Below are 14406 nucleotides of genomic sequence, written 5' to 3'. Positions count from 1 at the left end.
TCTTAGTGAAATCATATTGCTGGGGACATTGTACAAGTTCATGGTAATGTAGACAGTGGGATGTATGAGTAAGCTGAATGTGTACACACATGTGCATATGTTTTTAAAACATTCTTTTAAGGCCAATCTCTTGCTTTATTGAACAGATGGAGCTACTAGGGTTGGGATGATCTAGGCCAGAATTTTAAATGCTATGTACTCATGATTCACTTCACATTCTAATTTGTATACACGGCGTGGGAAGCTTTTGTAGCTTAGAAGGCCATACAAATAAACATAACTCCGTTTCAAGGTCATGGCTAATTTTCATCTTGGGACTGCGGCTGACAAATTGACATATTATAATGAAAAATGAACAAACACTTTTATGGCAACAATGATGAAAGTAACAAAATTCTAAACTCCGTGAGAGGAGTGGATGCAAAAGAATTGCCATGAATTCAACCGCTGGGTGAGATCATCCAAGGGCATGGGGTGAGGTATCATCAATATGCGGATGATACCCAGTTGTACATCTCCACCCCATGTCCAGTCAACGCAGCAGTGGAAGTGATGTGCCGGTGCCTGGAGGCTGTTGGGGACTGGATGGGTGTCAACAAACTCAAACTCAACCCAGACAAGACGGAGTGGCTGTGGGTATTGCCTCCCAAGGACAATTCCATCTGTCCGTCCATTACCCTGGGGGGGGGGAACTATTGACCCCCTCAGAGAGGGTGCGCAACTGGGCGTCCTCCTCGATCCACAGCTGACATTGGAACATCATCTTTCGGCTGTGGCAAGGAGGGCGTTTGCCCAGGTTCGCCTGGTGCACCAGTTGCGGCCCTATTTGGACAGGAAGTCATTGCTCACAGTCACTCATGCCCTTATCACCTTGAGGTTCGATTACTGCAACACTCTCTACATGGGGCTACCTTTGAAAAGTGTTCGGAAACTCCAGATCGTGCAGAACGCGGCCACGAGAGCCATCGTGGGGCTTCCCAGATTCGCCCACGTATCTACAACACTCCGTGGCCTGCATTGGCTGCCGATCAGTTTCTGGTCACAATTCAAAGTGTTGGTCATGACCTTTAAAGCCCTACATGGCATTGGACCAGAGTACCTCCGGAACCGCCTGCTACTGCACGAATCCCAGCGGCCGATATGGTCCCACAGAGTTGGCCTTCTCCGGGTCCCGTCGACTAAACAATGTTATCTGGCGGGCCCCAGGGGAAGAGCCTTCTCTATGGCGGCCCCGGCCCTCTGGAATCAACTCCCCCCAGAGATTAGAACTGCTCCCACCCTCCTTGTCTTCTGTAAACTACTTAAGACCCACCTATACTGCCAGGCATGGGGGAGTTAAGACACCTTTCCCCCAGGCTTATTACAATTTATGTTTGGTATGTATGTGCTGTTTGGTTTTTAATTATGATAGGGTTTTTAGTTTTTGTTAATATTAGATTTGTGCCAGTATAATATTGTTTTTATCGTTGTTGTGAGCCGCCCTGAGTCTTCGGAGAGAGGCGGCATACAAATCTAATAAATTATTATTATTATTATTATTATTATTATTATTATTATAGTATTATTATTCTGATCACGTTGGATTGTGAAAGGGAAGCCCATCACACTAACTTGGGACACTTCTGTATCACCAACATTTTCATCCTCAGGTCCTTTGAAGCGAATTAAAAGTGATTCTCTTCACATATGTGGACTTGAAATAGCGAGTCAAGGAAACTTTCCCCTTTAAACTGACAAAACACTTTCAATTTTAGTCCTGCTCAATTTCAGTAACATTGCTATTAAGCTTAGAAGAGCTAGGAAGATGGATGGGAATACAATTCCTGTGTGGTTAATGAGATTCAAAGGCTTATTTCCTTGCACATCAAATCAAATCCAAGTAAATATCTTTCAATTAGAAACAAAAGACATCACTACAACCTTTTCAAAAAGCTAAAATAAATGGGAATGGTAAAATCTTCCTTTCTAGTTTGACATCATGCTGAAAGTCTGCCAGAAGTTACAGACATCTTGAGCAAAGCATCTTGAAAACCCGCATGAAGGAGATCCAGGATAAGAGATCCACTAGTGCAGGCTGTCCGGGTTCCAGATAGCGTTCAAACTTAAATTAGAGTCCAAGGCAATGTATACCTCGAATTTCCAATTTATTGCAGGAACCATGCTGGCACCATCAGTGGGAAACCCAAATCTGATACAGTAGAACCTCGACTTACGAATTTAATTGGTGCGGGAAGGAGGCTCGTAAGTCGAAAAGCTCGTATGACGAAACATTGTTTCCCATAGGAATCAATGGAAAAGCGATTAATGCGTGCAAGCCCAAAAATAAGAAACCGGCCGCCACCACGGAAGGAGGCTTGAGCCTCCCGATCCTCCCCGCACCTTTGCCATGCATGTCAGGAGAGAGAGGGAAGGAGGGAGAGAGAAGCAGACGGGCAGCAGCCCCAGCGGAGGCCAAGTCTCGCTCCGGGCTGTGCCCCCTCTGAGCGCTCACCGCCTGTCCCTGTCAGCGGCCCAGCCACCTTCACCCGCCTGGACAACCACCAGAGAGGCTCCTCCGGAGGGGTGCACGGGGAAGGGCTTGAGCCGCCGCCTTCTCCTTTCCCCGTGGGAGCGCTGCACCTCTTGTCTGCCCGGCCTGAGAGGCACGAAACCGGTGCTCATGCCGGGCGGCCCGCCTGGAACGCCAGCAATGCTGCCGGGCCGATTGCCGAGCGGCGGCGGGGCGCGGAAGGAGGCGAAGGCAAGAAGAGCGCTGCTAACTGCAAGAATCTTGTAGAAGTTTGCCCGGGGGCGCTGCCCATATCTCAGAAGGGAAGAGGCGTAGGGAAAAAGCGGGGCAAAAAGTCCTGAAAACACCGCCAAAGCCGGCATCCCAAACTGTACGCGAGGGAACTCTCAGGAAGAAGGATGAGTCAGAGGCAGGTCTTGCCGGGCCGATTGCCGAGCGGGGGCGGGGCGCGGAAGGAGGCGAAGGCGCCGCCGCACCAGCCCCCATCCCGGATATTATTATTATTATTAACTGGCCAGCATGCACATGCATATTGGAGCTGAGCTAGAGCAATGGCTTGTGTGCCAGCAGATATGGCTCTGCATGTGACCTGGGGCACTCGTGCCATAGGTTCACCATCACTGCCATCAGGGACTCTAGGTGGCTCACATCAAAAATATAAAACATTAATAATAGTACAAGAACTTTTCAAAACAGTTTACAATACAAACAATTAAACCCCTTCATACCATTCATGGCCAGATCTTGCTGGTTACCACCATAAGATCAATGGCCCCAGGCCTGTTGAAACCTATTAAGAAATCCTATTAATAAGCCTTTTTCAAGCATTCCTGATAGAATTACACTGTTCCCTCTATATAATCTCATCTATGAACCAAAATTGGGGAAATGGTTTTTCTCTGTGGATCAAAACAGCTCTGGGCAACTGATATCCACAGTCTCATGGTCAAAGGGACATAAAGGTTTTTCAATAGTCTCTTTAGAGACAATGGAGCCCATCTTAAAAACTCATTGCAGTGCAAGGTAAGCAATTTTCAAAAATAGGTTGAAGCATTAGGAGAGATAAGGGGGGGAACACTCTGCTAGGAAATTGGAGAACACATTTCTGGAGAATATCCACTGGAGAAGACTGATTTAGCTCAGTCTCACCACTGTAGAAGTTTATCTCTCCAGGCATGTCCAAAAAGAGCATGGGGCAAGAAATGGGTCCCCACTTTTCTTCTTACAATTAGTCTTGGCTATACAGTATATCCAAAAATAAAATCAGATAACATCTATATGCTTGAGGATTTTCTTTCAGTCCTTAGTACCTGAGCAAATGATAAGGTTGTATGGCAGCTGATGTCCAAGATAACTTGAGAGCACCAACCTTTCATCTGTACAACTTTAGAATTTATCACAGCTTATGAATAAATCCATATTAGATACCAGACCAGGAGTTGTTTTTTTTTTTAAAAAAAAAGCAGGGGATTAGAGTAGATAATTTCATGAATAGCTAGGATTGTTAATTGATGATTTTTAATGTGGTCTATTCACAATTGTACAATAATGTGGTCGATTTGCATGTTCAGTTCATAATTCAGCCAATTTTAATATTTCAGTGATTGAAAAATGAATGGAAACATGGGTTGAACTATAAAATGCACTGTACTTTTCCCAACACTAACCCAACATAATATAACAGTAGGAATGTAAAGCTTGAAGCTGAGGTCACCTGGTACAAAATTTCCAATCAGCATTAGTTTGGTGGTTGCCATTGGGAAAATTATTGACACCCTCAGTTCAACTTGTCTTGAAAACATTTTCCATGATATAAACTTGGTTAATATATGAATTGAATACCATGAATATAAGGTAGGATGATGAAGCTCTACTACTGTTTTCCAGCACAATGAATTGGAACATTGGAAAGTGTTTTATACTAAATTTATACTCCGATTTATATTAATAATGATTGTTTCCTGATTGCTTATTTGTACACTGTGACAATCATTAAGTGTTGTGCCACATGATTCTTGACAAATGTATCTTTTCTTTTATGTACACTAAGAGCATATGCACCAATGACAAGTTCCTTGTGTGTTCAATCACACTTGGCCAATAAAGAATTCTATTCTATTCTATTCTATTCTATTCTATTCTATTCTGCTCTGTTCTGCTCTACTCTAAATCTGGTTCTGGACTCAGCTTTTTCAACACTAGTTTGGATAACACTGAACTCTGCAGGAATTTTTTTCTCAGATGTTTTGGGGTGGGATTTTTTTTTCATTCAAACCATTTGTTCTCCATTGAGAAATGGGCTTTCCCTACTGATCCATTAATGCAGTTAGATAGCAGTAACCATCAGGCAAACTGCAAGGCAGGTCTCCAATGTATAATTAAAGTGATAATAAAATTAATTGTTGGATGCCAGAAACCATTCCCAGTTCCTTCTGCATCCTGGGGATTATGTGTTTTCGGCCAAATTAAGAAACAGAGTTCCAGTCCACCTCCTAATATAATATAATAAATTCTATTAAGGTATTGTAATATTAATATAGTCACAGATTGAATGATTCAACCCACTTTAAAAATGGTCTTCTTCAGAATAAAGACCATTTTTATGCTTATTAGTTGTACCTCTTGGGAAGTCTGCCATCTGATTAAATAGCCTCAGGAAAATAACTATATTACAATTAAACTACTGACTAACCAAGCTGTAGATGGAAAACTGAGGATAAGAATACTGTCTATGCTTTTCAGTCCCTTCACTAAAGGCAGGGGAAAGGGAATGTTGGACACATTTGTCTGTTGTAAAATTTGCTGGTGTTGTGGTTAGCTCTGGCCCTGCTCCTGCCCCAAGGACTGTGGATGTGGGGGAGACATCCACATGCTGCAGGCCTGTTTTGCCCCCGGCGGAATCTGATGATGAAGGCTCCTCTGACCAAGAAGACATGAGTGACAGGGAGGAGGAGAGTGTGGCAGACAGCTCAGAAGGAGATCAATTATCTAGCTCCTCCTTGGATTCAGAACAAGAGTTAATGATACAGCCACGCATGCAGAGAGCGATGCATAGGCAACAACAACTGAGAGATTATTATAAAAGAAAATGAGGCCACCTGTGGTTGGGTGGGGCTGTGGTAATTAGTGAGGCTGCTATAAATAGCAGCCTGTGGGTTTGGCCATTGTGGAGGATTATCTGATCGTTGTGTTTCATGACTGCTTTACTGACTTTGACTTTTTGTGTGCTGATTTTTCCCTGCTTTGAAACTAAACCAGAGCAAAGTGTGTTTCACTTTGTGAAAGAAGGACTTTGAATTACCTCACAGCTGCAAGCTAAGTATCACAGGACTGATAAGGGACTTGTATAAATTACCAGTTTGTTTGAAGATGAGTGTTCTTTGCTATACCAAAAGAGGGCTTGGTTTAAGTGAATTTTCATTATAAAGAACATTGTTTTGAATTTTCAAACGTGTGTGTGTCTGAAATTTGTACCTGTGAATTTTTGGGAGGATTCTACCACAGAGCCCGACAGAACAGCTGGTAGAGAACACCAGGCTTCAACTTCCATCAGCCTAAGCTAGAAAGGGATTTTATGAGCCCAGAATATCTGGAAGGTTCCAGGTTCTCCACTGCTCTAAAACATGCTCCAGAATCCTTTGAAATGTGTAGATGTTCCATAGCAGACTTGGATACATGCTAGTCATTGACTTGGTATGGTCGAACATTTAGCAAACCTTATGAACGCCAGAGACAAAACACAACTGTTGCAAAGAGATATGTTATTCAGGAGAAGAGGAGAAGCAACAGAAAAGTTAAGTCTGGCTTAATTATCCTATTTATAAATTAATCTGGATAATTGCCTTAGCAGATTTTCAAGAGTGTACTATATTATCCCATTAATAATAAACATCTTCCAAAAAAATATATTAATGGTTCTTGTCTTCTGAGTTTGCCAGCATCACAAGGATTGACAGGTGGGAATTTTCTGTAAGTCTGAAAACACTTTACCCTGCAAAATTCTTTATTTCCATGACATGGTGTATAAGAGCAACAGTAAACACTGTACAACTGGACTTCTGTTCATACACTAAAACTCCAATTTAGTGCCCTCCCTTCCTGCAACATGTCTCATATACAGATTTATTCTGATTGGGGCCCAGTCCATACTTTTGACTATATGAGAAGATATTGTTTGCTACAGTTCCTAAATACAGATATCAAAGTCAATGTGTAAATATTCTGAGAAGTATTGGAGAATTATCAGGACGACAGGGCACAATTACAATGAGAACATTTGGGAGGATTTTGTGATGAAATGTTAGTCAAGCCTATTTTTCTTATTTCATCTGAACTATCTTAGCAAAATAATCAAGAAGTTAGACATAGATTGGAGAAGTCCAGATCAATCCTCCTTAATCACAGAGTTCATAAGTGAGTCTGTCTAGATATTATGTCTCTGTCTCTCTCTCTCTCTCTCTCTCTTTTCCTCCATCTATCTATCCATCCAAGCAATAAACTTGTAAGCTACTCAATCACATAAGATCGCTAAGCAATTTAATATTTTAAGATTAAAAACTGCAATACAATAAGACACTAATCCAATCTAATATCAGACAAACCACCCTGCCTCAAGGAACTGTTGCTCTGTGTTTAAATCAGGGAACATCACCATGAACAACCAAACATAAATCACTGAGTAAATAAAATAAATAAAGACCCCCCCCCCCAGTGCTGTTCTCTCTCCCATTTGCCAATGCTCTGAATCTAGCACAAAACAGAGCAGCTGGGGGAATTTAGAGAAAACCACTTGGGACCATCCCTGCCATTATTGCCCTTACTTCTTGCTAAGATCACTTATCAAGGTCTGGAGGCCACACTCAAGCTGCCAGGCATCCAGCTTCCAAATACTATAGGTATTTACAAGCTTGCTTAAAAGTATGGCCAAACTCTTCAGGGGCTACAGAATTCCACTTCATCCCCTGTTGCTTAGCAATGCTCAATACAGGGAGGAAGCAAAGACCTGAAATCCTATTTCTCCTCTAGGCTCTGAGGTGAAAAGGCTTATTTTTTTTCAACTTCAGCCTTGGTGTATTCAAGAGAGAGCTGCCATGGAGACACTCTCTTTCATAGTCGGTAATCTTCAGAGAGCCATGTTCATCACAACTGATTAAGTTCTGTGACCTCTGTGGACATGGCATGAGGATAAGTGATTCTCAGGCAGTTGTTTTTTAAAGGCGTTTGTCAGAATAAAACATCTATTAACAATCAGATAACTATTGAAATAATGAACTTAAAAAGAACCATGGGCCACACACCTCAGAAATCTGAAACAATGGTTCTTAAGAATGGATATGCAATCCTTTATCCCTCCAGGGCAACCCATTTCAATAGGGGATAGATACAGCCTAGATAAACTTGATTTTACCATGTAAAATCTGCCCAGCCACATATATTGGACAAACTAACAGGAGAGTAAATGCACGTGTTGCAGAACATAAGAATGCATTAAGGAAAAAAGAAAAAACCTCCTCCCTTTTCCAACACTTCAAAACTACAGGACATGAAATTGATTTTGACAGTACCAAATTAATTTCCAAAACAGAACACTACAGCAAAAGAATAATCATGGAAGCCATCGAGATAGAAAAACACCCCCAAAATATGAACAAGCGGGATGATACCTCCCGCCTACCAGACATCTGGAAACCAGCCCTCAAACATATCCCAGCCATAGATACTGAAACCAGACTCAGAACATACATTGCAAAACAATCAAGTAGCCTGCAAGTTCCAACTACTCAGGATATCACGCCTAATCTACAACCATTAACTAATCAGCATACCTCAGTTACATCAACGATCTCAGGTGTTACCCCATTGACTCACCAGGAAGTTTCTACACAGCAGGCAATTGCTGAGTCATCAAACCACACCCAGCCACCAGTATTTATAGAAGGAAGGCAGCTCAGGTCTCGCTGTGTTCGCCCTAGAACAAGGACAGAAACACCAGCCTGAAGATGACGAGTGGGACCTCGTCGAAACGTCGCCAGAAATTTCCAAATCCTACACGGGAAGAAACCCAAATATACCAAGACCATCATACCTGTACCCAGGGCCGCCGATAGACCGGTATTACTGGGAGTGGCATCACAGGCCCGGCCAAATTGAAAAATGGGGGGGGGGGCCGCCCGCCAAAAACTCCCCAACCCCGATTGCGACGAACTCTGCCTCTGCGGAGCTTCTCCGACAGCAGCCCCGCACCTTCTTCCCACCCCCGCGAGGAAAGAAGGCAGGGAGGCCAGCAGACAGGCAGGGAGCCCCGATGCCAGCCGCGGAAGGAGGAGTCACCGCGGGGGTGTCTCGGCCCTCCGGAAGCCAAGCCATGCTGCTGGGGAAGCGGAATTGAGGAAGCCGGGAGAGGGCTGAGCCCGGCCGGCTTCTCTGCCGGTCTTGTGTCCCCCCGAGGATTGAGAGGGAAAGAGAGCCGCGCCTTTCGGCCTCCGGAGGTGCTGGGCTGTGGGTTCGGGGGGGGGGATGAATACCGCCCGCCGCCCGGAGCCAATAGCTTCTTTTGAGCGGGCACCGGCTTACTCGCTTGCATTCCTGCTGCTGGCGCTGGGAGCAGGTAAGCGCGAGGGGGAGGCAAGTGGAGATCCAGGTCCCTCTTTTCATGCATCCGCTCAGTGAGCCTTTCTTTGGAGTTGCCTTTTTCTTTCTTTCTTTCTTTCTTTCTTTCTTTTGTTCTTTCTCTCTTGCTCTTTCATTCTTTTTTCTTTTCTTTCTTTTCTTTCTTTCTTTCTTTCTTTCTCTTGCTTTCTCTCCTTCCTTCCCTCCTTCCATTTCTTTCATTCCCCCTCTCTATTTTTATTTCTCTTTCATTCTCTTTCTTTCTTTTCTCTTTCTTTCCTTCCTTCTTTCTTTCTTTTTTTCCTTCTTTCTTTCTTTCCTTCTTTGTTTCCTTTCTTTTTCTTTCTTTCTTTCTCTCTTCCTCTTTCATTCTTTTTTTCTCTTTTGCTTCCTTTCTTTCTCTTGCTTTCTCTCCTTCCTTCCCTCCTTCCATTTCTTTCATTCTCCCTCTCTATTTTTATTTCTCTTTCATTCTTTCTTTTCTCTTTCTTTCTTTCCTTCTTTCCTTCTTTCTTTCTTTCCTTCTTTCTTTCTTTCCTTCTTTCTTTCTTTCGTTTCTTTTTCTTTCTTTCTCTCTTTCTCTCTTGCTCTTTCATTCTTTTTTCTTTCTCTTGCTTTCTTTCTTTCTCTTTCTTTCTCTCCTTCTTTCCCTCCTTCCATTTCTTTCATTCCCCCTCTCTCTTTTTATTTCTCTTTCATTCTCTTTCTTTCTTTCTCTTTCTTTCTTTCTTGCTCTTTTTCTTTCTCTCTTTTACCTTCCCTTCCTCTATTTCTTCTTTTCTTTCTCCTTCCTACCTTCTTCCCTCCCTTCCTTCAGTCCTTCCTCTCTTACTCTCCCCTTTCATAAGTTTCCTTGCTTCCTTCCTCTGTTCCTGTCCCTTCCCCCTTTCTTTCTTTCTTTCCTTCCTTCCTTCCTTCTTTCTTTCCTTCCTTCCTTCCCTCCCTCCATTTCTTGCTTTCCTTCTCCTTCCTCCCTTCTTTCCTCCCTCACTCCCTTCTTTCACTCCTTCCTCTCTTACTCTCCCCTTTCACACCTTTCCTTGCTTCCTTTGCACCCTTCCTTTGTTCCTGTCCCTTCCCTCTTTCCTTCCTTCTTTCCCACCCTCCGTCCATTCATTCACCCATTCCTCTCTTGATCTCCCCTTTTACCATTCCTTCCTTCCTTCCTTCTTTCCTTCCTTCCTTCCTAGCTCGCCCTCGCCTTTCTTCCCTTCCTTCCAGATGGGAGTGCCCTCTCAAGACACCTGCCCAACTGCTGGTACCCTGCTTTTTCTCTCCCCTCGTCCTTTCCAGCTCCTCGCCAGTGGCTGCCAAGTGTGGGATCCCCCTCCCCTCTCCCCTCGCTAGAAAGCACATGGTTTTGTCAACAAGGCCTCTTCCAAGAAGGGAGAAGTGCCAAGGAGCTGTAAATAAGCCATGCTCTGCCTGACCAATGCCAGGAGGCTCTTTCTTTCCCTCGCCGCTCCCGCTTCTTTCTTTCTCCTGGATGAGTCCACACAATTGGCTTAACCCAGTTCCTGAAATAGCCTATGGCAGTGTTTCCCAACCTTGACAACTTGAAGATATCTGGACTTCAACTCCCAGAATTCCCCAGCCAGCGTTCGCTGGCTGGGGAATTCTGGGAGTTGAAGTCCAGATATCTTCAAGTTGCCAAGGTTGGGAAACACTGGCCTATGGGACCGCCTCGCTTGGCGTGAAGCAGGAAATGATCCCCAGGGGATGGAGTGGCTTGGTGACTTAAAATAGTTTTAAAATCGCGGGGGCCCAGACACTTAGGCTGTATGGGGCCCCAAAATTCCTGATGGTGGCCCCGCCTGTACCCATGAAAATCTACAAAAACACACATATATATATATATATATATATATATATATATATATATATATATATATATACACACACACACACATATACATATACATATACAAATACATATACATATACATATACATATACATATACATATACATATACATATACATATACATATACATATACATATACATATACATATACATATACATATACATATACATATACATATACATATATATATATATATATATATAATATTCCAAGATATTACTCAACTGCCATTCTTCAGTACAGAACTTTAGTCAAGCTCATTTAGTTTAGTTATTTTCTTAAATGTGTCTTTAATTTATTTTTATTTGATTATTGATATACCGCCTTTATTATTTCTACAAATAATTCAAGACGGCAAATACACCCAACATACTTTCCTCCTCCTCTTTTCCCCATAACAACTCTGTGAGTTGAAATTTGGGTTAGTCTAAGTCTTGCAGCAACAACAAATTATTATTTCTATTTATACATTACTTAGTGGTATTAATTCAAGCATTCAAGGACCTGGGACAGAGAAAAAGCTATTTCAGAATAAGAACTTGGCTTTAAAGATCCTTCGTACTCTTCCTAATTATACTATCATTATTACAAAAATAGGTAGAGGTTTTCCCTTTCAAAATGCTATATGATATACGATATACTTAGGAAACTGTCGTCCCAGGTGTGGGGGAAGGACTCAATTAGCTTGGACTCGTTACATAAACATAAGGGACCAAGGTCTAACACTTTCAATACTTCCCAAATGTTTTCAACCTTATCTAGTCTTTCCCTGGTGACAGTTGCCAGTCTGGGGGGATTCCTGCACTATAGGCAGGAACTAATAAAGTAGCTAATTCAAACTTCACACATGTGGGTCCGGCTGTTCACATCTAACAGAGAGACTGGCTTACCCTAAGACAAAATAATAAATGTAATAAATGCAAGATTCGCTAGAATGACTGAGATTTGCTCAACAAGGCTTTTAGCAGAAGCCTTTCTGGTATGGACATATCAAGCATACTTACTCATCCTTAGCAGAAAAAGAAAAAGAAAGCTTCTCCTCAAAATAAATAATAAACCATGTTATTTAAATTGGAATAGCAGGATTAAAACTAAGTGAAACTAACTGTTAAATTCTGAGGAAAATTATCTGAAAAAGTTGAATTTTAATGAAAGGGTAGCAAGAGAATGCTCAGAAGTGGGAAAGATGCCCTACTGTACCAAAGGAGGCCATTTGGCTATTCATCTCGCTCAGATTCTTATTTCAGGAAAAAAGAAGACCTAAGCTATAGGGTCCCCTGCTAATTTTTCAGGATGGGAAAGGAAGTCTTTAAATTCTGGTACTTACTCCCATTCTTTCCGCCTTGCCTGTGGCGTGCTCTGCATTTTATGAGCTTCATGAGCCTTGATGATATCTCGCTGCTCAATCAGACCCCCTCGTCGGCGTTTGATGACTTCAGGACTCACGGGAATAAGTTGGCTTTGCCCCAGGTCAAAGGTGCTGCTACCATCCAAGCCCAGAGTGGATTCTCTCTCCTGGGATCGCAACTCATAGAGACCATCAAAGCTGGTAGTGCGTACTATGAGGTTGTCTGGCTCCAGCAAGCTACAGGAGTGAGCGGGCTGCATCAGACCCAGCCGGTGCTTCCGCCATGCTTCTTCCTCTGGCAGGGCCAGCACATACCTTTGGGTTTCACTGCCCAGCTCAGTGGTGGTTCCTCCAGGAGAAAAAGAACCTGCCTCAGAGAGCATGTGTGCACTTAGGGAACATGTGCCAAGGCTGAGCATCATGAATACCATTCAGGAACATCACTCTAGAAGAGGCAAAACAAGGGGAAATTAGTTACTGACACGTTTCTTCCTATGGACTATTTTAAGTGAGAGAAGAAAGATTATACATAGTAGAGCAGTGATGGCGAACCTTTTTCATATCAAGTGCGGACGACAGCATGTGCGCATGTGCCTACACCCATAGTTTCAAGTTTCAAGTTTTATTGGATTTATATGCCGCCCCTCTCGGAAAATTCGGGGCGGCTAACAGCAATCATAGACAGTATACAATAATAATCCAATACTAAAAGCAAATTAAAACCCCTTAATATACAAAACCAAACACACATACAAACATACCATGCATACCATTGTAACGGCCTAGGGGGAGAAGAAATCTTAATTCCCCCATGCCTGGCAGCAGAGGTGGGTTTTAAGTAGCTTACAAAAGGCAAGGAGGGTGGGGGCAATTCTAATCTCTGGGGGTAGTTGGTTCCAGAGGGCTGGGGCCACCACAGAGAAGGCTCTTCCCCTGGGTCCCACCAAGCGGCATTGTTTAGTTGACGGGACCTGGAGAAGACCCACTCTGTGGGACCTAACTGGTCGCTGGGATTTGTGCGGCAGAAGGCGGTCCCTGAGGTAATCTGGTCCGGTGCCGTGAAGGGCTTTATAGGTCATAACCAACACTTTGAATTGTGACCAGAAACTGATCGGCAACCAATGCAGACTGCGGAGTGTTGGTGTGACATGGGCATATTTAGAGAAGCCCATGATTGCTCTCGCAGCTGCATTCTGCACGATCTGAAGTTTCCGAACACTTTTCAAGGGTAGCCCCATGTACAGAGCGTTACAGTAGTTGAGCCTCGAGGTGATGAGGGCATGAGTGACTGTGAGCAGTGACTCCCGGTCCAAATAGGGTCGCAACTGATGCACCAGGCGAACCTGGGCGAACGCCCCCTGCAATGCCCTCCCCCTGCGCATGCATACACACACATGTGGGCATGTGCACAATCCCCGTACTTCCACCACAAATGTGCACAGGCCTCAGTGAAGCCTCTGGACTTCCGGGAGGCCCCTTGGGATGTTTTTCACTCTCCCCAAAGTTCAGGAAAGCCTCCTGAATCCTGGGCATGGCAAAAAGTGGTCCAGCAGGCCAACCCGAAATTTGGAAATGAAACAGAAGTGGAACTGCCCTACTACTTACCTTCAGTTGCAACCAGGCCTCGCACACCTTGGCCCATTTCTTCTGCAGCTGGCAAAGATTTCCTGATGTCTGTGTAGCTAACAACAGAGCCCTGGGTCAATCTGTAGCTCTATTAACTGGCTACACAGACCTTCAGGAAAGCCTTGCCTGCTGCAGAAGAAATGGGTCGAGTGTGAGAGGCCTGGCTACAACTGTCCAAAGCTGAAGAAGTTCCTTAAAACCTCTGACAGGGAAAAGAAGGCTAGGCATGATGCACACAAGTTAACATTTGGCAGTCCCCAGGTTTCAGGAGGCTTTCCTGAATTTTGTATTGTGTAAATGTCATTTGGGCTTCTCATGCATAACCTTGCGTTTTCTGCAAGGTCAGATCCTTCAAGCAAAGTATCCTTTTTGAATCTCTGTCTAGATCAGTGTTTCTCAATTATTTTCTGTTACACCTCCGCTAGGAAGAAGTAAATATTTCATCCCC

The sequence above is a fragment of the Erythrolamprus reginae genome, chromosome 3 (genome assembly GCF_031021105.1).
Source record: "Erythrolamprus reginae isolate rEryReg1 chromosome 3, rEryReg1.hap1, whole genome shotgun sequence".
In the NCBI taxonomy this organism is placed as follows: Eukaryota; Metazoa; Chordata; class Lepidosauria; order Squamata; family Dipsadidae; genus Erythrolamprus; species Erythrolamprus reginae.
This window is presented reverse-complemented; position numbering follows the sequence as displayed.